The 24,574-nt window shown below is 41.7% G+C and overlaps 1 long non-coding RNA gene across 1 annotated transcript; it reads right to left on the reverse strand.

The window, feature by feature from the left end:
• Nucleotides 1-1,235: 1,235 nt before the first annotated feature.
• On the reverse strand, nucleotides 1,236-22,759 carry LOC107813512 (uncharacterized). The gene is made up of 3 exons (XR_001654364.2): nucleotides 22,587-22,759; nucleotides 19,359-19,426; nucleotides 1,236-1,491 (listed from the first exon to the last, which is right to left on the reverse strand). It is a non-coding gene; the product is annotated as an uncharacterized LOC107813512 (long non-coding RNA).
• Between the last annotated feature and the right edge of the window lie 1,815 nt (nucleotides 22,760-24,574).

Raw genomic sequence — 24,574 nt, forward strand, 5'->3', positions numbered from 1 at the left:
ATGAGATTTAACTTATATAACAGCGGAAAGCGTAAAATTTTTAATACTATTAACGTATGTTGTAGTAGGCAACTAATCTAATTTATTATGGCCGATGACATGTAATTATCTTTTATGTGACCAGATTGTATAAAATGGTTTACACTATCGCAGCATAAACGTTAAAGCTTTACTATTTATAGCAATGCTGATTTCTGACATTGTATTATCAGCCACTTATATCATCGTCTGTTGTAATCAGTTAGTCGCTAATTAAAATTCATCTTTGGAGTAAGCTCCTATATTTCAGATGTCGATGTTGAAATGCATTACGGATTTACTCGACATGTATAATTTAAATAGCTGGAATTGCTGAATATATTTTCTTCCAAAATGATGCAAGTGCGTGAAATTTAGAATAACTGATCAAGTTGGTTGCCTTGCCTCTCTACTTCAAGCTTCATCATCAATCAAGAATTAGCAAGAACTAAAATATTTATCTTTCATCACCATGAATCTCTCGATGCCTTATTTTATATACTGAATAATAAATTTATTTGCTGCAAGTAGTATCTAATTTAAGGCAGAAATTGATAGCTATTCCATATTTATCACCTTGAACACTTAAAGACGAATTAAACGAAGCGGTGTCACGCAACAACGCTTTGTCGGAAAATTTTACTAAATATGTGTATTAATTTTGTGTGAGGAAATAAATAAGTAAGGAAAAAATGGCACCACTTGACACACATTGTCTCCTGGTGTGTTGGTTATGTGCCTGGTCTTGCTTTATGAGGTTAGAGGTTTGAGCCTTAACTAGCACGTATTTTTTGCAAATATTTGATAGAGCCTATGTGGTTAAAAATTATGATTAAATAGAATTGAACTCAAGACCTTTTCTAACTTAAAACTCAAAAAATTAATGGACTAAGGTTATTTTCTATGTAGAAATATGATAATTAAAGTTATTTATTCCCGTTCTTATATAAATTTCGATATCGCTTACAAAATTCATGCATGCGTCTGTTTCCCAATGTTGTTATTTGCTTTCTACTAAAAAAAGGTGTCACGCATAAATTTGTTATTAGCATCTGGAATATATGTACAAAAGTCACAGTGTAGAAGCTGTTAAATAAAATGCAAAACCATATCGACTCTCATTTTACCAATATAGCTGGAATCTGAGATGGATTCTTCATAATATCATAGGGCACAAATTAAGAGGATGGCAGAGAGATAAAAAACATCAGGCACACTTAAGAGTAGAAAAATTCCACTTAGACAAACAGTAACATTACAAAGGGAACTTTCATAGGTGCCAATAGAGTCTTCTAGACAAAGTACAGTACACCTATAAATATTATATTTTCACACACAGATATAGAAGCATGATCTACGTATATCTCTTGTCAGAGGCGGAGCTAGAGTACTAGTTACGGCCTGGACATCCACAGCCACATGCGCAATTTCGACATTTACAGACGACCAAGAGTCGGCGATTGCGAGACATTCCTAGCAAAAGTCATGAAAATTAAGCTGATTTTCTTCTTCATCAATATAAGAAAAACTGCTTGTTGGTGAGTGTGATAAAGCTGGGTTAATCAACAAAATAGTGGTAGTAAGAATAATCATGAGAATAATTATGCTGCTGCTTCTGGCCGCCATTGCTAAAGTTTAACGACTGACTCACTTGCTAGCTTATTAATAAGGTTCTAGCAAAGTTATTATACTAGTATAAATACACCAGCATTGGCCTGCTCTTATTCTTTGTTAGATACTGTAGTAATATTTTGAAGAAATCCACCTGCAGGAGCAAGATTCTAGCTAATTCGGCTTCCACTCTTGAAATATATTCCAGACTATGTCAACATATGTATTATTTTAAAAGGTTAAAAGTTGGTATATTTGATACTATAATGACAGCCTGCTCTTTATTTGTTGTGATCACCAATTAGAAACTTACTTTAGAAGTTACAATGTCCCTGAACCACTTCCATGGACATTGTACACAGGTTACAGTCAGAATCAAGCAAAATGCATGCACGTGCAAGGGACAAGTATAAATGGTTATTTCTGATAATTTCTGAACGTAAAGATTGCATATTTGATAAGGAGCAAGACTCCTTACTTGAAGAGAGCTCTATCCAAGAAAAGGAAAGAGTTAGAGCTTGAAGTTAACTAGAACTCTTCCTTAATGGAAGAGAAAGCATTAGACCTCTAGTTAATCTTTATTCTACTAACTTTATAAATTTTAGTTTATTCTGTTTTACAGGTAACACACATATACTGAAGTTAAGCAGAATTGAGAGAAAATTAGCAAGGCATTTTGTGAGCAATTTCTGTGAGATTCAAGAGTGCGAATCCTGAAGCTACGCGAACCAGATTGAAGAATCAGCTCCATAAAGAGTTTTATGTGTCTATCTTTATTTCTAGTTCAAAGTGTAATAAGCATTTTGAGTTTGTAACGTCCTGGCCGGTCGTTTTGAGAGTAATAGCACCGATCCCCCGTTTACTGCTTTCCCTGTATCTTTTTCTGCTTCTGTGACTTGCCGGGAGGTTGTTGTGGGTTCGGAGTGAATTGGGACACTTAGTCCCTAAAATGGAAGCTTAAGTCTTAGAATTTTGATCGTGGTTGGAACTGTATGAAGATGACTCCGGAATAGAGTTTCGTCAGTTTCGTTAGCTCCGTTGGGTGAATTTGGACTAGAAGCATGTCCAAAATGTGAATTGGAGATCTATAGCTAAATTAGGATTGAATTGGCGAAAGTCGAATTTTTGAAAATTTTGATCGGTAGTGGACTTTTTGATATCAGAGTCGGATTCCGATTCCGGAAGTTGGAATAGGTCCGTAATGTCAAATATGACTTATGTGCAAAATTTGAGGTCAATCGGACGTAATTTGGTAGGTTTTGGCATTGGTTGTAGAAGTTTGAAGTTTCAAAGTTCATTAAGTTTGAATTGGAGGGTGATTCATATTTTTAGCGTTGTTTGATGTGATTTGAGGGCTCGACTAAGTTCGTATGGTGTTTTAGGACTTGTTGGTATGTTTGGTTGAGGTCCCGGGGTCCTCGAGTGAGTTTCGGATGCTAAATGGATCGAAATTTGGACTTGTGTAATTCCTGAAGCTTTCAAGCTTCTGGTGTAATCGCACCTGCGGTGGGGTGGCCGCAAGTGCGGACACACACGTGCGAAAGACCAAGATGGCCAGGGGTCGCAGGTACGAGGAAATTTCCGCATCTGTGAGCCCGCATATATGCTTGAAGTTCCGCAGAAGCGGAGAGTGAGCTGGAATGGGAGACCGTAGAAGCGGACCACTGTCCGCAGGTGCAACCACCTAATCGCAGAAGCGGTCCCAGTCACCTTGAGCCATTTCCGCACCTGCGATGGAAATTCCGCAGGTACGGTGTTGCAAGTGCGAAATCGCTGGGCAGAAAAGAGGAAATTTTTAGTGTTTGGTCTCATTTTCAATTTTGGAACCTTGAGAGCTTGAATTGGGCGATTATTTGAGGGATTTTCAGAGAAAACTTTTGGGTAACGATTCTTAACTCATTTATGGTTATTTTCCACTAATATATGGTTGATTTCATCATTTAATTTCAGATTTGGGTTGAAATTTTAGGAAAATGGGAAGAAATTCTTCAACTAAGATTTTGGGTTTTGATTGAGATTTTGACATCGTATTTGGATAATTTTGGTACGAGTAAACTCATGAGTGAATGAGTGTTCATATTTTGTGACTTTTACCCGATTCCGAGACGTGGGCCCGAGGAGACTTTTTGAGGCGATTTTTTAATTTCTCGCTTTAGCTTTGATTTCATTAATTAGATTAATTTCTTATAGTTGTATTTATGATATGTAATTTATTTTGGCTAGATTTGGGCCATTCGGAGTCGGATATTCGTGGAAAAGGCATTTTTACCGATTGCTTGAGCTTGGTTCGAGGTAGGTGGATTGCCTAACCTTATATGCGGGAGATCCCCTTAGGATTTGGTACTGTTGTGATATGTGAGCGCCGTGTACGTGAGGTGACGAGTGCGTACACAAACTATTTGTTGTAAAACCATATTTTTCACTGAGTAGTGATCTGTTTTCATTTTAATTGAGTTATACCAACATGTGTAGTTACCTTGTTTAGTCTAATATCCCATGTCTACGTGCTTTAACTGCTTATTTGAACTCTATGCAGCATGGCTAATTGATTTCCTGTTTTACGTTGATATTTATCAGTATTAACTGTAGAATTCTTGCTGTTAACTGTTGTATTTATCGGTTTGAGCTGTGTGTTTACTTTTGAGACTACGAGGCGGTTCCTCGGGAGTTCTCCTTGCACATTTACTTTTGAAATTACGAGGCGATTCCTCGGGAGTTCTCCCTGTACATTTACTTTTGAGACTACGAGGCAGTTACTCGGGAGTTATTCCTGCACATTTACTTTTGAGACTACGAGGCGGTTCCTCGGAAGTTCTCTCTGCACATTTACTTTTGAGACTACGAGACGGTTCTTCGGGAGTTCTCCCTGCATATTTACTTTTGAGACTACAAGGCGGTACCTCGGGAGTTCTCCCTGTATATTTACTTTTAGGACTACGAGACGGTATCTCGTTAGCACCCCTGTTGTTATATCATTGTGCGGTGTTGTCATTGCTTTATGAATACTTGTTGTTGTCTTCTCCGTTTTACTTCATATTTTTTATTATAGCATATGTCTTATTACTATATCCTAGTAGGGCCTGGACTTGACCTCGTCACTACTCTACCGAGGTTAGGCTTGGCACTTACTGGTTACCGTTGTGGTGTACTCATGCTACTCTTCTACACATGTGTTGTGTGTAGATTCATGTATTTCTTATCAGCCCCGCTACTAGCTGAGAGTGCTTGCTGCTGTACGGAGACTTCAAGGTATATCTGACACGTTCGCTGACCTCGGAGTCCCCATCTATTCCCTCATATGTCATTTACCTTCCTTACGTCTTTTATTAGACTCTAGTGTATAGAGATACTAGTTTCCTTCCGTAACTTGTGACTTATGATGTTCCGGGTTTTGGGAATACTGTGTATTATTAGAGTGTTGGTTATTGTAAATACCGAGCGTCATTGTTATAAGTTATTTAGTTATCTGTTACAGTTAGTTGTTAAGTTTGGTTTCCATTTTTATTATTTCCGCATCTTTGTTAGGCTTACCTAGTCATAGAGGCTAGGTGCCATCACGACATCTTACAGAGGGAGAATTGGGTCGTGACAAGTTGGTATCAAAGCTCTAGGTTCATAGGTGTCATGAGTCACAAGCAAATTTAGTAAAGTCTCGCAGATCGGTACAAAGACGTATGTATTTATCTTCGGGAGGCTATGAGACTGTAGGAAAATTTTACTTCTTTGATTCCTTGTCGTGCGAAATTGTTGACTTTGAAATTCTATACTTCTGTATTCTATTCTCTCACAGATGGTGAGGACACGTATAGGCGGAGCTGATGACCAGGTACTCGCACCCCCTGCTAGAGCTGCGAGAGGTCGAGGCAGGGGTAGAGGCAGAGGACATCCACGCGGTGCAGCCAAAGCACCCGAACGAGCTGCTACAGAGGAGCCCCCAGTAGCTCCAACTGAAGAGCAGATACCTGAGATACCTGTTGCTGCACCAGCCTTCCAGGAGACTCTAGCCTAGTTTCTGAGCATGTTCAGAACCTTAGCTCAGGCTGGATTGATTCCACTTGCTCCTGCCACATCTCAGGCAGGGGGAGGAGCACACACTTCCATCGCCGATACTCCAGAGCAGCGGGTTCAGGCCGACCAGGTTTCAAAGATAATACCGATGCAGCCGGTAGCTCAGGTTCAGCACGAGACTAGGACAACTGCTTCGGAGGCGGAGTAGCTCAGACTTGAGAGGTACAAGAAGTACTACCCACCTACCTTCAGCGGATTGGCTACAGATGATACTTAGGGTTTTCTGGAGGAGTGTCATCATATTCTCCGTACTATGGGCATAGCAGAGACGAGTGGGGTTTCTTTTACCACCTTCCAGTCTAGAGGAGCAGCCTATCAGTGGTGGCATGCTTATGAGTTGAGTAGTCCGGATGGGGCAACTTCACTTGCATGGACTCAGTTATCAGACATATTTTTGAGAGAGTATGTCCCTCAAAGCCTCAATGAGTCATGGTGCGTGGAGTTTGAGCAGTTGCGCCAGGGTGCTATGACCGTGTTAGAGTATGCAGTCCAGTTTAGTGATTTGGCATGACATGCACCGGCCTTGGTTGCCACAATTCGAGAGAGGGTTCAACGGTTTATTGAGGGACTAAACCCCAGTATCCGGATTAGTATGGCCAGGGAGTTGGAGATGGATATTTCTTATCAGCAGGTTATGAGTATCGCCAGGAGATTGGAGGGCATGCTTACCCAGGATAGAGAGGATAGAGAGGCCAAGAGGTCTCGAGACACTGGTTCTTATTCTGGTGCTCGTGCCCCAGTAGCTCGCCATGGTATGGGTTATGTGAGTCGCCCCGTTCATTCAACTCTTCCAGCCACTAGTGGTATTCCAGTCCCTTCTAGGCCCCAGGAGCCTTATTATGTACCACAAGTATCTAGTGCACCTCCTGCACGGGGTGCTTTTAGTAGTCAGTCCAGCAGACCTAGCTCGAGCCAGTCACATTAGCCACGCTATCTGAGAGCTTGTTTTGAGTGTGGCGACACTCGCCATCTAGTGAGGGATTGCCCCAGACTTAGGAGAGGTGTACCTCCACAGACTTCTCAGGCAAAATGTGCTCCACCGGGTCCTCAGTCTATGATTCCAGCACCAGCTACCGCCCCACCTACTTAGCCAGCTCGAGGTGGAGGTCGCCCTAGAGGGGGAGGCCATGCCAGATATTATGCTCTTCCTACTCGTACAGAGGTAGTTGCTTCTGACTCTGTCATTACAGGTATTGTTCCGGTCTATCATAGAGATGCATCGGTCTTATTTGATCCAGGCTCCACTTATTCCTATGTGTCCTTTTATTTTGCCCCGTATTTGGGCATATCTCGGGATTCCTTGAGTTCCCCTATTTATGTGTCTACTCTTGTGGGAGACTCTCTTGTTCTGGACCGCGTGTATCGGTATTGCTCTTAATGGTTTTGAGACCAGAGCCGATTTGTTATTGATCAGCGTGGTAGACTTTGATATTATTTTGGGCATGGACTGGTTGTCGCCCCATTATGCTATTCTTGATTGTCACGCCAAAATCGTGATGCTGGCTATGCCAGGATTATCGCGATTAGAGTAGAGAGGTACCTTAGAGTATACTCCCAGCAGAGTTATTTCATTTCTTAAAGCTCAACGAATGGTTGAGAAGGGTTGTGACGCGTATCTAGCTTATGTGAGAGATGTCGGTATTGATACTCCTACAGTTGAGTCAGTTCCAGTAGTGAGGGACTTTCTAGATGTGTTTCCAGCTGATCTTCTGGGCATGTTGCTCGACAAAGATATTGATTTTGGTATTGATTTGTTGCCGGGCACTCAAGCTATCTCTATTCCTCCGTATTGTATGGATCCTCATGAGTTGAAAGAGTTGAAGGAGCAGTTACAGGAGTTGCTTGATAAGGGCTTCATTCGGCCCAGTGTGTCACCTTGGGGTGCTCCTGTCTTATTTGTGAAGACGAAGGATAGTTCTATGCGGATGTGTATTGATTACCGCCAGTTGAACAAAGTCACGGTGAAGAACATGTATCCATTGCCTTGTATTGATGACTTATTTGTTCAGTTACAGGGTGCCAGAGTGTTTTCGAAGATTGACTTACATTCAAGCTATCATCAGTTGAAGATTCGCGAGTCAAATATCCCGAAGACTGCTTTCAGGACTACATATGGCCATTACGAGTTCCTTGTGATGTCATTTGGGCCGACCAATGCCCCAATAACGTTTATGCACTTGATGCACAGTGTGTTCCTACCCTATCTTGACTCATTTATCATTGTGTTTATTGACGACATTCTGGTGTACTCCCGAACTCAGGAGGATCATGAACATCACCTGATGATTGTGCTTCAGACCGTGAGAGAAAAGAAGTTATATGCAAAATTTTCAAAGTGTGAGTTTTGGCTAGACTCAGTGGCATTCTTAGGACATATAATATCAAGTGATGGGGTCCAGGTGGATCCGAAGAAGATTGAAGCAGTGCAGAGTTGGCCCGGACCGTCCTCATCTACGGAGATCCGGAGTTTTCTTGGTTTGGCGGGGTATTAACGTTTATTTGTAGAGGGTTTCTCGTCTATTGCAGCACTTATGACCAGGCTGACCCAGAAGGGTGATCCGTTCAGGTAGACAGAGGAGTGTGAGGAGAGCTTTCAGAAGCTCAAGACAACTTTGATTACAACCCCAATATTGATATTGCCTTAAGGTTCGAGGTCTTATACAGTATACTGTGATGCGTTGTGGATTGGTCTCGACACGGTGTTGATGCAGGACGGTAGGGTGATTGTCTACGCATCCAGACATCTAAAGGTGCATGAAAAGAACTATCATGTCCACGACCTTGAGTTAGCAGCTATTGTTCATGCTTTGAAGATTTGGCGGCACTATTTGTACGATGTCCCTTGTGAGATCTACACCGATCACCGGAGTTTGCAGCATCTGTTTAAATAGAAAGATCTTAACTTGCGTCAGCGGAGTGGTTGGAGCTGCTTAAGGATTATGATATCACTATTTTGTACCATTCCAGGAAGGCCAATGTAGTGGCCGATGCTTTGAGTCGTCGGGCGGAGAGTTTGGGGAGCTTAGCATATCTACCAGCAGTAAAGAGGCCATTGGCATTGGATGTTCAAGCCTTAGCCAGCCAGTTTGTTAGATTGGATATTTCTAAGCCGAGTTGAGTATTGGATTGTGTGGTCTCTCGGTCTTCTCTTTATGATCGTATCAGGGAGTGTCAGTATGATGACCCCCACCTGCTTATCCTTAAGGACACGGTCCAACATGGTGATGCTAAGGAGGTCACTATTGGTGATGGTGGTGCATTGAGGATGCAGGGCGGGCTATGTGTGCCCAATATATATGATTTGCGTGAGTTGATTCTCTAGGAGGCTCACAACTCGCGGTACTTCATTTATCCGGGTGCCGTAAAGATGTATCAGGACTTGATGCAACATTACTGATGGAGAAGAATGAAGAAGGACATAGTGGAATATGTAGCTCAGTGTCTGAATTGCCAACATGTAAAGTATGAGCATCAGCGACCAAGTGGATTGCTTCAAAAGTTAGAGATCTCGGAGTGGAAATGGGAGTGGATCACTATGGATTTCATTGTTGGATTCCCACGGACTCAACAGAGGTTTGATGCAGTTTGGGTGATTATGGATAGGCTAACCAAGTCAGCTCATTTCATTCCTGTGATGACTACCTATTCTTCCGAGCAATTGGCTCAAATTTATATCCATGCGATTGTTAGGCTTTATGGCGTACCAGTATCTATCATATTTGACCGGGGTACGCAGTTTACATCACGGTCATGGAGGGATGTACAACAGGAGTTGGATACTCGGGTTGAGCTGAGCACAATATTTCACCCTCAGACGGACGAACAATCCGAGCGCACTATTGAGATACTGGAGGATATGCTCCGCACTTGTGTGATAGATTTTGGGGGTGCTTGGGAACAGTTCTTGCCACTTGCGGAGTTTTCCTACAACAACAGTTATCAGTCGAGCATTCAGATGGCACCGTATGAGGCTCTGTATGGTAGGCGGTGTCGGTCTCCAGTAGGTTGTTCGAGTCCGGATGAGGCGAGATTATTGGATACAGACTTGGTTCAGGATTCCCTGGATAAGGTGAAGGTAATTGAGGATCGACTTCGCACAGCCCAGTCTAGACAGAAGAGTTATGCGGACCGGAAGGTTCGTGATGTTGCATTCATGGTTGGAGAGCGGGTCTTGCTCCGGGTTTTCCTATGAAGGGCGTTATGAAGTTCGGGAAGAAGGAAAAGCTGAGACTAAGGTTTATCGACCCGTTTTAGGTGTTGCGACGTATTGGGGAGGTTGCTTATGAGCTTACCTTGCCTCCCAGTCTTGCATGGGTCCATCAAGTATTCCATGTTTCTATGCTCTGGAAGTATCACGGTGATCCGGCTCATGTGTTGGATTTCAGCTCAGTCCTGTTGGACAATGATCTATCTTATTTTAAGGAGCAAGTGGCTATTTTGGACAGGTAGGTTCGGAAGCTGAGGTCAAAGAACATTGCATCAGTGAAGGTTCAGTGGAGGGGCCAGCCGGTCGAGGAGGCGACTTGGGAGACCGAGAAGGATATGCGCAACCGTTATCCTCATCTTTTCACAACTTTAGCTATGTCTCTATGCTCGTTCGAGAACTAACTATTGTTTTAAGAGGGGGATGATGTAACGACTCGGTCGGTCGTTTTGAGAGTAATAGACCTGATCCCCCATTTATTGCTTTCCCCATATCTTTTTCTGCTTATGTGACTTGCCGGGAGGTTGTTGTTGTGGGTCGGAGTGAATTGGGACACTTAGTCCCGAAAACGGAAGCTTAAGTCTACGATTTTGACCGTGGTTGGAATTGTATAAAGATGACTCCAAAATAGATTTTCATCGGTTTCGTTAGCTCCATTGGGTGAATTTGGACTTAGGAGCGTGTCCGGAATGTGAATTGGAGGTCTGTAGCTAAATTAGCCTTGATTTCGCGAAAGTCGAAGTTTTGGAGATTTTGACAGGTAGTGGACTTTTTGATATCGGGGTCGGATTCTGATTCTGAATTCGGATGTTTGAGTAGGCCCGCAATGTCGAATATGACTTGTGTGCAAAATTTGAGGTCAATCGGACGTGATTTGTTAGGTTTCGACATGAGTTGTAGAAGTTTGAAGTTTCAAAGTTTATTAAGTTTGAATTGGAGGGTGATTCGTGTTTTAGCGTGCTTTGATGTGATTTGAGGGCTTGACTAAGTTCGTATGGTATTTTAGGACTTGTTGGTATGTTTGGTTGAGGTCCTAGGGGCCTCGGGTGAGTTTTGGAATCTTAACGGATCGAAATTTGGACTTGTTTAATTCCTAAAGCTTTCAAGCTTCTGGTGTAATCGCACCTGCGGTGGGGTGGCCGAAGGTGCGGGCACGCACGTGCGAAAGGCCAAGCGCATAAGTGGGATTGAGGAGATGTCCATGGGTCACAGGTGCGAGGGAATTTCCGCATCTGCGATCCCGCATATGCGCTTGAAGTTCCGCAAAAGCGGAGAGTGAGCTGGAAGGGGAGACCGCAGAAGCGGACCGCTGTCCGGAGGTGCGACCACCTGATCACAGGAGCGGTCCCAATCACATCGAGCCATTTCCGCACCTGCGATGGAAGTTCCGCAGGTGCGAGATCGCTGGGCAGAAAAGAGGAAATTTCGAGGGTTTGGTCTCATTTCCAATATTGGGACCTTGAGAGCTCAGATTGGGCGATTATTTGAGGCAATTTTAGAGAAAACTTTTGGGTAACGATTCTTAACTCATTTATGGTAATATTCCACTAATCTATGGTTGATTTCAACATTTAATTTCGGATTTGAGTTGAAATTTTGGGGAAAATGGGAAGAAGTTTTTCAACTAAGATTTTGGGTTTTGATTGAGATTTTGACATCGGATTTGGATAATTTTGGTACGAGTGAACTCAAGAGTGAATGGGTATTCATATTTTGTTACTTTTACCCGATTCCGAGATGTGGGCCCGGGGAGACTTTTTGGGGCGATTTTCTAATTTCTTGCTTTAGCTTTGATTTCATTAATTAGATTAATTTCTTATAGTTGTATTTATGGTATGTAATTGATTTTGGCTAGATTTGGGCCATTCAGAGTCGTATATTCGTGGAAAAGGCATTGTTACCGATTGATTGAGCTTGATTCGAGGTAAGTGGCTTGCCTAACCTTATGTGGGGGAAATCTCCTTAGGATTTGATACTGTTGTGATATGTGAGCGGCGTGTACGCGAGGTGACGAGTGTGTACACGTGCTATTTGTTGTAAAACCAGAATTTTCACCGAGTAGTGATCTGTTTTTATTTTAATTAAGTTATACCAGCATGTGTAGTTGCCTTGTTTAGTCTAATATCCCATGTCTATGTGCTTTAACTGTTTATAGAACTCTGTGAAGCATGCCTAATTGATTTCCTATTTTCCCTTGATATTTATCAGTCTTAACTATAGAATTCTTGCTATTAACTGTTGTATTTATCGATTTGAGTTGTGTGTTTACTTTTGAGACTATGAGGCGGTTCCTCGGGAGTTCTCCCTGCACATTTACTTTTGAGACTACGGGGTGGTTCCTCGGGAGTTCTCCCTGCACATTTACTTTTGAGACTACGAGGCAGTTACTCGAGAGTTCTCCCTGCACATTTAGTTTTGAGATTACGAGGCGGTTCCTCAGGAGTTCTCCCTGCATATTTACTTTTGAGACTACGAGGCGGTTCCTCGGGAGTTCTCTATGCACATTTACTTTTTAGACTACGAGGCGGTTCCTCTAGAGTTCTCCCTGCATATTTACTTTTGTGACTACGAGGTGATACCTCGGGAGTTCTCCCTGTATATTTACTTTTGGGACTACGAGACGGTATTTCGGGAGTGCCCCTGTTGTTATTTCATTGTGCGGTGTTGTTATTGCTTTGTGAATACTTGCTGTTGTCTTCTTTGTTTTTTATTATTATAGCATCTGTCTTATTATTATATCCCAGTAGGGCCCGATTCTGACCTCGTCACTACTCTACCGAGGTTAGGCTTGGCACTTACTGGATACCGTTGTGGTGTACTCATGCTACTATTCTGCACATGTTTTGTATGCAGATCCAGGTACTTCTTATCAGCCTCGCTACTAGCTGAGAGTGCTTGCTGCTGTACGGAGACTTCAAGTTATATCTGCCGCGTCCGCAGATCTCGGAGTCCCCCCTCTATTCCCTCCTATGTCATTCACCTTCCTTACTTCTTTTATTAGACTTTGGTGTATAGAGATACTAGTTTTCTCCTGTAGCTTGTGACTTATGATGTTCCGGGTTTTGGGAATACTGTATTATTAGAGTGTTGGTTATTGTTAATGCTCAACGTCATTGTTATCAGTTATTTAGTTTTCTATTACAGTTAGTTGTTAAGTTTTGTTTCCATTTTTGTTATTTTCGCATCTTTGTTAGGCTCACCTAGTCGTAGAGACTAGGTGCCGTCACGACATCTTACGGAGGGAAAATTGGGTCATGACAGAGTTATACCTTTCAGCTTTCTTAGAAGTAAATTGTACTATAGGTACTTGAGTTGTATCATTCAGGCTATAGTTAACTTGATGTAGTCACAACAACCTGTGGTGTGTTGCTACAAGAGTTAGAGTTAATTCTTATGCTTACAAGAGGTTGTAAACTTTGTCGTTGGCTCAGAAATTGTAGTGAAGTGTTTGAGAAAAATCCTACTAGATAGTAGATAGTGATTTTTTCACCTTTTGAGCCCGGCGTCTTTTACGTAAAAATTCTTGTGTTCTTTACTTTCTGCATTATTCATTCCGCAACCGTAGTGTAAGGAATGCATAGAAGAATCAGGTCCTTCGATAATTCAGTGCACACGAAAATTAGGCACCACCCAAATCACCCTCCCTCTTGTGTGGTATTGAAGTATAAAACATCATGCATAATGTGAAGGATATCAATGGACAAGTATACTAGGGACTCTAATTTTATCCATGGTTGAATTTTACCTCAAGAAGACGAAGTACCAAGAATTTTATACTTCGTAGTTAAAGGTATTTTAGTAAATTTATTTGTTATTGTACAGTATAATTAATCAAGCTAAACAAGAAAATTGTATTAAAAGACAACAAAATACACAATATATCTAAATGTTGCTTTAACAACACATACAATACAATACAATATGATACATTACGAAACAATCGAATTACATATGGAGGCTTGAACTCTAATAAACCTAGATTCACTAATTTTGCATCTACTGTTACAACAACAACAACAACAACAACAGCGACCCGGTAAAATCCCACAAGTGGGGTCCGGAGAGGGGGGGAGGATAGTGTGTACACAGACCTTACCCCTACCTCGAGAGAGTAGAGAGGCTATTTTCGGTAGACCCTCAGCTCAAGAAGATGAGAAGAGACAATATATCAGTACCATCAACAGAAACCATAGAAATAATAATAGCATCATACGAACCAGAAAATAAATGAAAAGCAAAAACAAACCAGTAAATAAAGCCCGACACTATGAAAAATGAAAGAATAGTGTGAATACAACATTAATCACTAGCAGTCTAAGACAAAATCCTATCAGACTAGCCTCACACTGGTACGAAGTAGAAATACGCTAAACTACCTTCTAACCTACAACCCTAATGCTCGACCTTCACATCTTATCAAGGGCCATGTCCTCGGAAATTTGAAGCCACGCCATGTCCTATCTGATCACCTCTCCCCAATACTTCTTAGGCCACCCTCTATCTCTCCTCGTACCCACCAAAGCAAACTACTCACACCTCCTTACTAGGGCATCTGGGCTTCTCCTTTGTATGTGCCCAAACCATTTGAGCCCCGCTTCCCCCATCTTGTCATCCATGGGAGCCATGCCCACCTTCTCCCGATTATCTTCATTCCTAATCCTGTCTATCATAGTGTGCCCGCACATCCACCTCAACATCCTCATTTCTGCTACTTTCATCTTCTAGATATGTGAGTTCTTAACTGGACAACACTCAGCCCCATAAAATATGGCCGATCTAGCCACCGCTCTATAAAACTTACCTTTGAGTAGTGGTGCGCTTTCTCATACACGACTCTAGATGCTAACCTCCATTTAATCCACCCCACCCCTATACGATGTATGACATTCTCGTCGATCTCCCCATCCCCCTGGATAACTGACCCAAGGTACTTGAAACTGCCTCTCTTGGGGATGACCTATGATTCAAGCCTCATGCCCACTTCCATCGGCTCGATGCTGAACGTGTACTCCAGGTATTCCATCTTAGTCCTGCTTAACTTAAAACCCTTATACTCAAGGGCCTGTCTCCAAACTTCCAGACTCTCATTAACGCCGCCTCGCGTCTCATCTATCAGAACTATGTAATCAGCGAATAACATACACAATGGCACCTACCCTTGAATATGGTGTGTCTGTGCGTCCATCACCAGGAAAAATAAGAACAGGCTGAGCAGAAGATCCTTGGTGTAACCCCATAAAAACTGAAAAATGCTCTGAGTCGCCTCCAACTGTCCTAACCTAAGTCTTAGCTCCATCATACATGCCCTTAATTTCCCTAATGTAAGCAAATGACACACCTTTAGCCTCCAGTCATCTCCAAAGAACCTCTCTAGGAACCTTGTCATACGTTTTCTCCAAATAAATAAACACCATGTGCAGATCCTTCTTCCTATCCCTCTCTGTTCCTCCAACCTCCTAATGAGGTGGATATCTTCCGTAGTAGAACAATCCATCATGAACCCAAATTGGTTGTCGGTTATAGGCACCGTCCTCCTCACCCTTACTTCTACCACCCTCTCCCAAACTTTCATGGTATGACTCAGTAATTTGATACAACTATAGATCTTACAAATTTGGATATCACCTTTGTTCTTGTATAACGGAACCACCGTACTCCACTTCCACTCGTCAAGCATCCTTTTTATCCTGAAAATAACAATAAAAAGCTCATATAGCCACTCCAAACCTGCTCTACCCACATACCTCCAAAATTCTACCGGAATTTCATCTGGCCCAGTTGCTCTGCCCTTATTCATCTTACGCATATCCCCCACGACCTCCTCGACCTTGATGTGCCTACAGTACCTAAAGTCACGGTGACTCTCGGAATACCCCAACTCGCTTAGCACAATATCTTGATCCCCCTTTTCATTCAGAAGTTTATGAAAGTAAGTCTACCATCTCTACTTAATCTGGGCCTCTCCCATCAATACTCTACCGTCCTTATCTTTGATGTACCTCACTTGGTCCAGATCCCGAGCCTTCCTCTCTCTCGCCTTGCCTAGCCGGAATAACTTCTTCTCCCCACTTTTGACCCTAGTTTCTCGTACAGACAACCAAAAGCCACAGTCTTAGCCTCCCTGTCCACCAGCTTCACCTCCTTCCTAGCTACCTTATACCTCTCTCTGTTCGATCTCCTCTCTTCCTCGCATGTGCTCCCTACTAACTTCAGGTACGCCACCTTCTTTTCTTCCAATTTACTTTGGACCACTTCATTCCATCACCAGTCGCCTTTGTGCCTGCCAGAGTAACCCGTCGAGTCCCCTAACACCTCTCTCGCTACCTCCTTATATAGTTCGCCGTCTTTGACCATACATCACTCGCGTACCCACTACTCCTCCAAGCTCCCATAGCCGATAAGCTCCCCTCTAAGTCCTGAGGTTTATCCTTAGTCAAGGATCCCCACCTGATCCTCGATCGTCTTCGCACATACCTATTATTCCTCTTTATCATGATACCAACATCCATCACCAAAAGCCTATGCTGCATCGTGAGGGTCACACTCGTGATAACCTTGCAATCCTTGCACAGCTATCTGGATCTTCGCCACCGTACTTTAAAAAGTAACCAAATGCTCCTCCCTCTTTGGAAAATTAGAGTTCACAATCACCAGTTCAAATGCCTTTGCGAAATCCAACAGCAAAGTACCTCCTCGGTTCCTATCCCCAAAACCGAAGCCGCCATGCACCTCGCCATAACCTCCTATAGTAAACCCAATATGTCCATTGAAATCCCCTCCTATAAATAACCTCTCAGCAAGTGGAATATTACACACAATCTCATCTAACCCCTTCTAAAAGAGCCTTTTAGCCTCCTCGTCCTAGCCCGCTTGCGATGCGTAAGCACTAACAACATTTAGGGTGCGCTCCCCTACCACTAACTTAATAGTAATTAACCTGTCACTCACCCGCCTAACATCTAAGGCTGTCCAACGGGACGGGACGTCCCGTCCCGTCCCGCATCCCATCCCGTCCCATCCCGCTTAATTCTAAACGGGATGGGCCCATGTTAAACGGGACACGGGATGGGACGAGATGGCCATTTCATCCCGTTTGTCCCGTCCCATTTCGTCCCGTCTCGTCCCGTCCCGTCTCGCCTGTCCCGCCTGTCCCATCCCATCTCGTCCCATCCTGTCCCATCCTGTCCCGTCCCGCCTGTCCCGCGTCCTATTTTTTGTGCATTATATACAAAAAACTTATAATCCTGCTTTTGAAGGTTTTCCTAAGACCACTGTTAGAAATGATGTTTTTAAATTTCAAACCGAATATCTTTAGTATATTCGTTGTGTATTGTTACACTTAGATTGTAAAATGCCTATCACATCTGATATAGGTCATAGTCCTAATGGTTGTGATTATTTAACTGTTACATGTCATTGGGTTGATCATCACTAGAACATACAAAAACGTATTATTGGTTATAAATTTATTGATTCAAGATACAATGGAGCATATATTGCAACTACTGTTCTATAAATTGTTTATTTTTATGGACTCATTGATAAAGTTTTAACTATCACCTTAGATAATGCTTCTGCTAAGTGCTAACACAACTACAACAACTAGCTTAATGAAATTATTGCAAAATTAATCCAATTTATGCACCGACCATTAATGAAATGATTACAAAATTTAAAAAGTATTTTTTCCTATTCCCCAAGTTTATTTAATTTCTACTATACTTAACCCATCTTTAAAATTAAGAGGTGCAAATGGACTTGTTCGTAAAATTTATGAGAATTTAACATTTCAACAAAATGAACAACCATCTCTCGAAGACTGTCAAGCTAACATATATTCTTATGTTAGATCAATGTTTGATAAATATAAATCTATGGAAACACCAAGTGGTGAAACTAGGGAAGAAGAAGAATACAATGAGATACTTAGCACCGGGAGCTATGCCGGCATGGAACTCATGGAACATCAATCAACATTGCCAATTCAAGAACAATGTCCGAGAGAAATTATAGATAAGTTACAACTTACAACGAAGTTATATATGAGCTTACAAATATTAGTATGATAATTTGTAATTGGCTACTAAGAGGCCTAGTTCAAATAGAACCCTTCCTAGAAGGTGGCTGCGTAGAGCCGTAGATTAGGTGCTCTTCAAAAGAATTATATTTGTATGTGAGATTTGAAAGTTCTATTAATAAAATAAAAGGCTCTAAGCGTTGAATTGTTTTTATGAATTGTCTTACACTCTTACTTAGTTACTTAGTGGCTTGAAATTATATTAAATAAATTATAACTCTATTATAAATTTATAATTACTAGAATATTTTATTACAAGTCTTTTGTTTTAATATTTTATAATTCTCTACTAAGTTTCCTAATTTCCGTTTAATTTTTAAGTTTATTAAATAACTTAAAAAACTAGTTGTTGCAAACTTTAAAAATTTAGTAATTGTCAAAAGAATAACGGTTTTCAAACTCAATGTTTAAATAATTTTTTTTTAAAACGACACTTAAGGCCCGCGAACCCGTCCCGTCCCATCCTGTCCCGTCTCGTCCCGTTTGTTAGTGGGACGGGATGGGCCTACCGTCCGTCCCGTCCCATCCCGTCCTGTCCCGTCCTGTCCCGTTTGTTAGCGGGACGGGATGGGACTACCGTTTCATCCCGTTTATCCCGTCCCGTTTCGTCCCGTTCCGCTACCGTCCCGGCTAAATGTCGTCCCGTCCCGTCCCGTTAATTCTGTCCCATCCCGTCCCATCCCGTCCCGTTGGACAGCTAACATCTACCACAACCTCTCTAAGTTCCCTATCTACCAAAATACCCACTCCATTCTTACTCTTCAGAACTCCAGAGTACCATAACTTATACCCGTCCGTATCCCTCACCTTAGATCCTACCCACCAAGTCTCTTGGACACACGCTATATTGACCTTCCTCTTCTAGAGGATCCTCACCAACTCTATAAACTTACCTGTTCAATGTACCTATATTCCATGAACCAATTCTTAATCTATAGGCTTCTTTGTTCCCCTTATCTCCCTTGCCTACCGTCCCACCCCCAACCCATCCCTCTTCCCCCGAGGACATGACCTTACTCTACCATCCCAAACCATATCCACTATACCTACGACAGACTAAGGAAAATCACTACCACACAATAAGCTACTGTCACGACCCAAAATCCTAACCTGTCGTGATGGCGCCTATCTCGATACTAGGCAAGCCGACAATCTCAATAAACCACAATTTCTCTTTAAATTTAAAAATATAATATTTAAATAAAATATAAAATCCCACAAATACTGATACGAACACTCCCCAAAACCTAGTGTCACTGAGTACACGAGCATCTAAAATGAATACAAGTTTGGAAATACGGTCTATAATAGTCTAAGACCAAATATAGTAAACAAGGAGATAGGGAAGAAGAGACAAGGTCTGCAAAACACGACAGTTACCTCTGAATCTCCGAAAAAATCAACTCTGCGAGAGAGTTAGCACCCTTTATGTCCAGAAATACCTGGATCTGCATACGAAATACATGGTGTAGTATGAGTACAACCAACTCAACAAGTAACAATAATAAATAAGTATCTAAATATCGTGACGAACTACACAGTTGTAGTTCATTTTCGGTAATTCTAGCAGAGAGTAGACATACTTTCACTTCTAGCAGTTTAAGTCAAATCAGTTTTATACAGTTCAAGTTCATGCAATCCAGATATAAAATCTTTTAGAGAATTTCACAACAATGACAGATAGCAACTAAGTGCAACAACAAATGAAAAGCAAGTACAACCTCTCAGGGCAACAGTTACTCAACTCGTCACAACAGCTCAACCACTCGGCTCTCAGCCCTCATCACTTACACTCAATAGGTACCCGCGCTCACTGGAGGTGTACAGACTCCAGAGGGGATCCTACAACCCAAGTGCTATAATCTGCACGGCCAACTCACGTGCTGCACGGACAACTCACGTGCCATAGTATAAATATCTGGATCCGCATGGCCAACTCACGTGCTGCACAGACAACTCACGTGCTATAGTATCAATATGTGGATCCACACGGCCAACTCACGTGCTGCACGGACAACTCACGTGCTATAGTATCAATATCTGGATCCGCACGACCAACTCACGTGCTGTAGTATCAATATCTTGATCTTCACGGCTAACTCACGTGCTACACGGACAACTCATGTGCTATAGTATCAATATCTGGATCCGCACAGCCAACTCACGTGCTGCACGGACAACTCACGTGCTATAGTATCAATATCTGGATCCGCATGGCCAATTCACGTGCTGCACAGACAACTCACATGCTATAGTATCAATATCTCACAATCAGGCCCTCGGCCTCACTCAATCATAAATCTCTCCAGTCTCTCGGGCTCTCAATAATCATGAAATCAACCCAAACAACAATGATATGATGCATCAATAATGAACAATAGAGACTGGGATAAAATAAACAAGTAAACTCTGACTGAGTACCAAACAATAATTTAGTAGATAATTCAACATGTACACGACCTCTGTGGGTCCCAGCAGTACCAACATATAGCCTAAACATGGTTTCTAATATGTCTTACAGTCATATTTCCACAACACATAGAGAGCACATAACTAACAATAAATTATTCAACTTTACAGTGTCACGGGACGGACCAAGTCACAATCTCCTCGGTGCACGCCCACACGCCCGTCACCTAGCAAGTGTGTTACCTCCAAAGTAATCACATGATACAAAACTCCGGGGTTTCATACCCTCAAGACCAGATTTAAAATAGTTACTTATCTCAAACCGTGAAATTCCTTATTCTGCAATGTGTTTTCCTCGTGAATTGGCCTCTAAACGCCTCGAATTTAGCCACAAATAATTCGTTTAAGTCAATAAAATTTATTGGAATTAATTCCATAAGAAAATACTAATTTTTCATAAAAATATGAAATTTAGCTCAAAAATTGCCTGTGGGACCCACGTCTCGGAACCCGACAAAAGTTACAAAATCCGAAAGCCCATTCAACCACGAGTCTACCCATACCAATTTTACCAAAATCCAACCTCAACTCGACCCTCAATATCTTAAATTTTTGTTTTTGGAAGATTTTGCAAAACTCTTGATTTCTTCCATTTAAATCCGAAATAAATGATGAATATAACTATATAATCATGAAGTATAATAACTTTCGGATATAGTACACTTACTCCAATCCATATGGTAAAAATCGCCTCAAATATCGCTTCCATCCGAGCTTCATAGCTCCAAATATGCTAAAAATGGCTGAAACCTCAAAATATTGCTATTGCCTAGGTATTTACTCTTCCCGATCGCGAAGCACAAAATTTTTCAGCCCCAAAATTGCTTTTCGCGATCGCGGAAAACCAATCGTGATCGCGAAGAACAAACTCCCCCAACTCTTCTAGTCAACCTCTAGTATAATGGTCATAACCTTTTGTACAAAACTCTAAATTGTAAATGGTTTAACTTTCTGAACACTAGACACCAAGGGCTATAACTTTCATTTGTTTCTCATATTCCAATTCCTTATAGATTTCTAGATATAAGCTTCCAAAGTCAGCCCTGTACAACGGAGATTTTCAAACTCTTCTGATACAGCCTATAGTGTATCAACCATAACTTTTTGTACACAACTCCAAATCACAAATGGTAACCTTTCTAAAAACTAAACATCAAGGGATACAACTTTCATTTTTGGATCATCTCCAAATTCCTTATAGATTGCGAGATATAAGCTTCTAAGTTCGGGTCAGTGCAGCAGGATTTTCCTTTATGCGATCGCGATTCACAGTGCCCAAACAACAAAATTTCTCTTCGCGATCGCGACCATTTACCCGCGATCGCGAGACATACCTCTATGGCCAAAAACCAGCAACTAAGAATGGCCTAAAAATGGTCCGAAACTCACCCAATCCCCTCGGGACCTCAACCAAATATACCAACAAGTCCTAAAACATCATACGAACTTAGTCGAAGCCTCAAATCACATCAAACAACGCTAAAACCACGAATCATGTCCCAATTCGAGATTAATGAACTTTGAAATTTCAAGTTCTATATCTTGTGCCGAAATACATCAAATCAATCCGAAATGACTTCAAATTTTGCACAAGTCATAAATGACATAACGAAGTTATTCCAATTTTCAGAATCGGATTCCGACCTCGATATCAAAAAGTCAATCCCCGGTCAAACTTCCCAAAAATTCAATTTTCGGCATTTCAAGCCTAATTTCACTACGGACCTTCAAATAATTTTTCGGACATGCTCCTAAATCCAAAATCACCATACGAAGCTATTGGAATCATCATAATTAAATTTCTAGGTCGTTTATACATAAGTCAATATCCGGTCAACTTTTCCAACTTAAGTTTTCAATTATGAGACTAAGTGTCCCATTTCACTCTGAAATCCTTACGGACCCGAACCAACTAACCCGATAACTCATAAATCAATTGTAAGGCATAAATTGAGCAGTAAATGGGGGAACATGGCTGTAATACTCAAAACGACCGGTTAGATCGTTACAGCTACAGACCAAACTAGAAGAAAATAAGTTATAACTACAGGCACACTAATAGCATGATTAAACTAATGCGAATTAAAATGGCAACAATTTAACCAACACAAAGAAGAGAAACAGGAAAGCGGGAGGTACCAACTCTCGAGAATGGAACCTAGAAATTGACTTGGTGTACACGACGATGTTACGGCACTTGGCGCGTTCACGTCCAACTTCCCACCGCCCCTTGCGACACTTGCCTTGGTTGGTCTCTTATGTTTGTGCGCGCGCTTCCCACTCGTCTCCAATAACCACCGAGTAATACCTGAAAGACACACAAAACACCACGAAACCAAAAAGGGTGGGGGTAGGGGGCCTGTCACCGCTACCACCGGTGAAACCCCAAAAGAAGCAAAGAAGAGAAAAAAAAATAGTGGGGGTGGGGGGGAGAAGGGCCGAACCATCTTGCACGCAAGTAAAAAGAAAAAGGAAGGAAAGGAGAAAGGCCGTGGGGGGGGGGGGGGGGGGCTAAAATGCTCACGAAAGGGGAAGAGGACTGCGGTCGCCAGAATAATCACCGGCGGGACAACAGTCGCCGGAAATGACCGAGGGTTGGGGGTGGAGAGGAGAGGAGAAAGAAGGGAGAGAAGGGAGTGGTGGAAGAGAGAGGAGAGAGAGAGAGGTGAGGGATGGTCGGAAATCTTACCTGATTGCCGGCGTCGATGCTGGTAGGGTTCCGGCAGAAAAGCAACCGTTGAGAATAAAGTCGCAGAGAGGGGTGAGAAAGTTAGAATTCCCGTGGGAGTATAACATTTGATATAAAGTCGAGATGACAAGAGGCAAAGAGCAACAATCATAATAACAGTTATAGTGTTTTTTGACATGGCTAAAGACCTAAAAAATAGAGAGTGAAGGCTAGGTGCTACCATATGCTCGTTTAACAAGGCTTTAACAAGGGATGATATATAATGACAACCTGCTCATTATATAGTTATTTGTTGGCATCAATTTAAAATTAAACTCAAAGTTTAACGCTAATTTTGCAAAATCCTAACTTTCAACCGTTGTTGACATTAACTGATCCAATAAATTTATTTATTTTAAAAAGGTAGATGTGATGCAAACATGTAAAATTCAAACTTGTTAGTTAATTAAAGTTTATCACCGTCGAAGTTTTATATTTCATGTCTCGCATCAAACCCGGAGGTAATTGTGAAATTTCAGTTGCTCCAACTTGTTAATTAGTAGCTCACAATATAATTTTTGACATGTGCCACTTTTTAATTTTAATCAATCATAATTGCTTGAAAAAAGAATATTTTCAATCAGAAAAATTCCCAGGTACCCTGCTCATTGGTTAAAAATTGTAGGGCGACATTTTAAACGTCATTCAAATGCAGTTTCTGTTTATGTCATTGCTATTTATGGACTTGTCTTCTTTAAAAAAAAAAAAAAAATCTCTACCCCATCACAGAAGGATCAATCACGTTCTCACTTAATTATCCTTTTCTTGACTTGAAGAGCCAACTCATCAAATTGTTTATGAATTTCTTTTTAAATTAGTACCTTAAAAACACAAGTGCTTCTCTCTAATTTGTAGAGAAAGAAGTTTCTCTCTAGTAGCTGAAAACTCATAATTTGGGACATTGTTGAAGTCTACAGATGAGGTCAGTAGCTGATTTAGGCTTGAAATGGCGAAAGTCGAATTTTTGGAGATTTGACCGAAAGTGGACCTTTTGATATCGGGGTCGGAATGCGATTCCGAGAGTTGGAACAGCTCAGTTATGTCATTTGGGACTTGCCTGCAAACTTTGACGTCATTCCGGGTTGATTTGATAGGTTTCGACACGAGTTTTAGAAGTTGGAAGATTTGAAAGTTCATAAGTTCGATTCTTGGTGCGATTCGTAGTTTCGACTTTGTTTGACATGATTTGAGACCCCGAGTGAGCCCGTGTTAAGTTATGGAACTTGTTGGTATGTTTAAACGGGGGCCTCGGGTGTGTTTCGAATGGGCTACGGACCATTTTCTTCTATTTTTGAACTGCTGAATTTGTCGTCTGGTTTTCTCTTACGCGTTCGCGTCTGTTCCTTTGTGTTCGCGAAGAGTGATTTTGGAGGGAGGAATATTTCTTCTTCGCGTTCGC

Source organism: Nicotiana tabacum, chromosome 24 (assembly GCF_000715075.1).
Source record: "Nicotiana tabacum cultivar K326 chromosome 24, ASM71507v2, whole genome shotgun sequence".
Lineage (NCBI taxonomy): Eukaryota > Viridiplantae > Streptophyta > Magnoliopsida > Solanales > Solanaceae > Nicotiana > Nicotiana tabacum.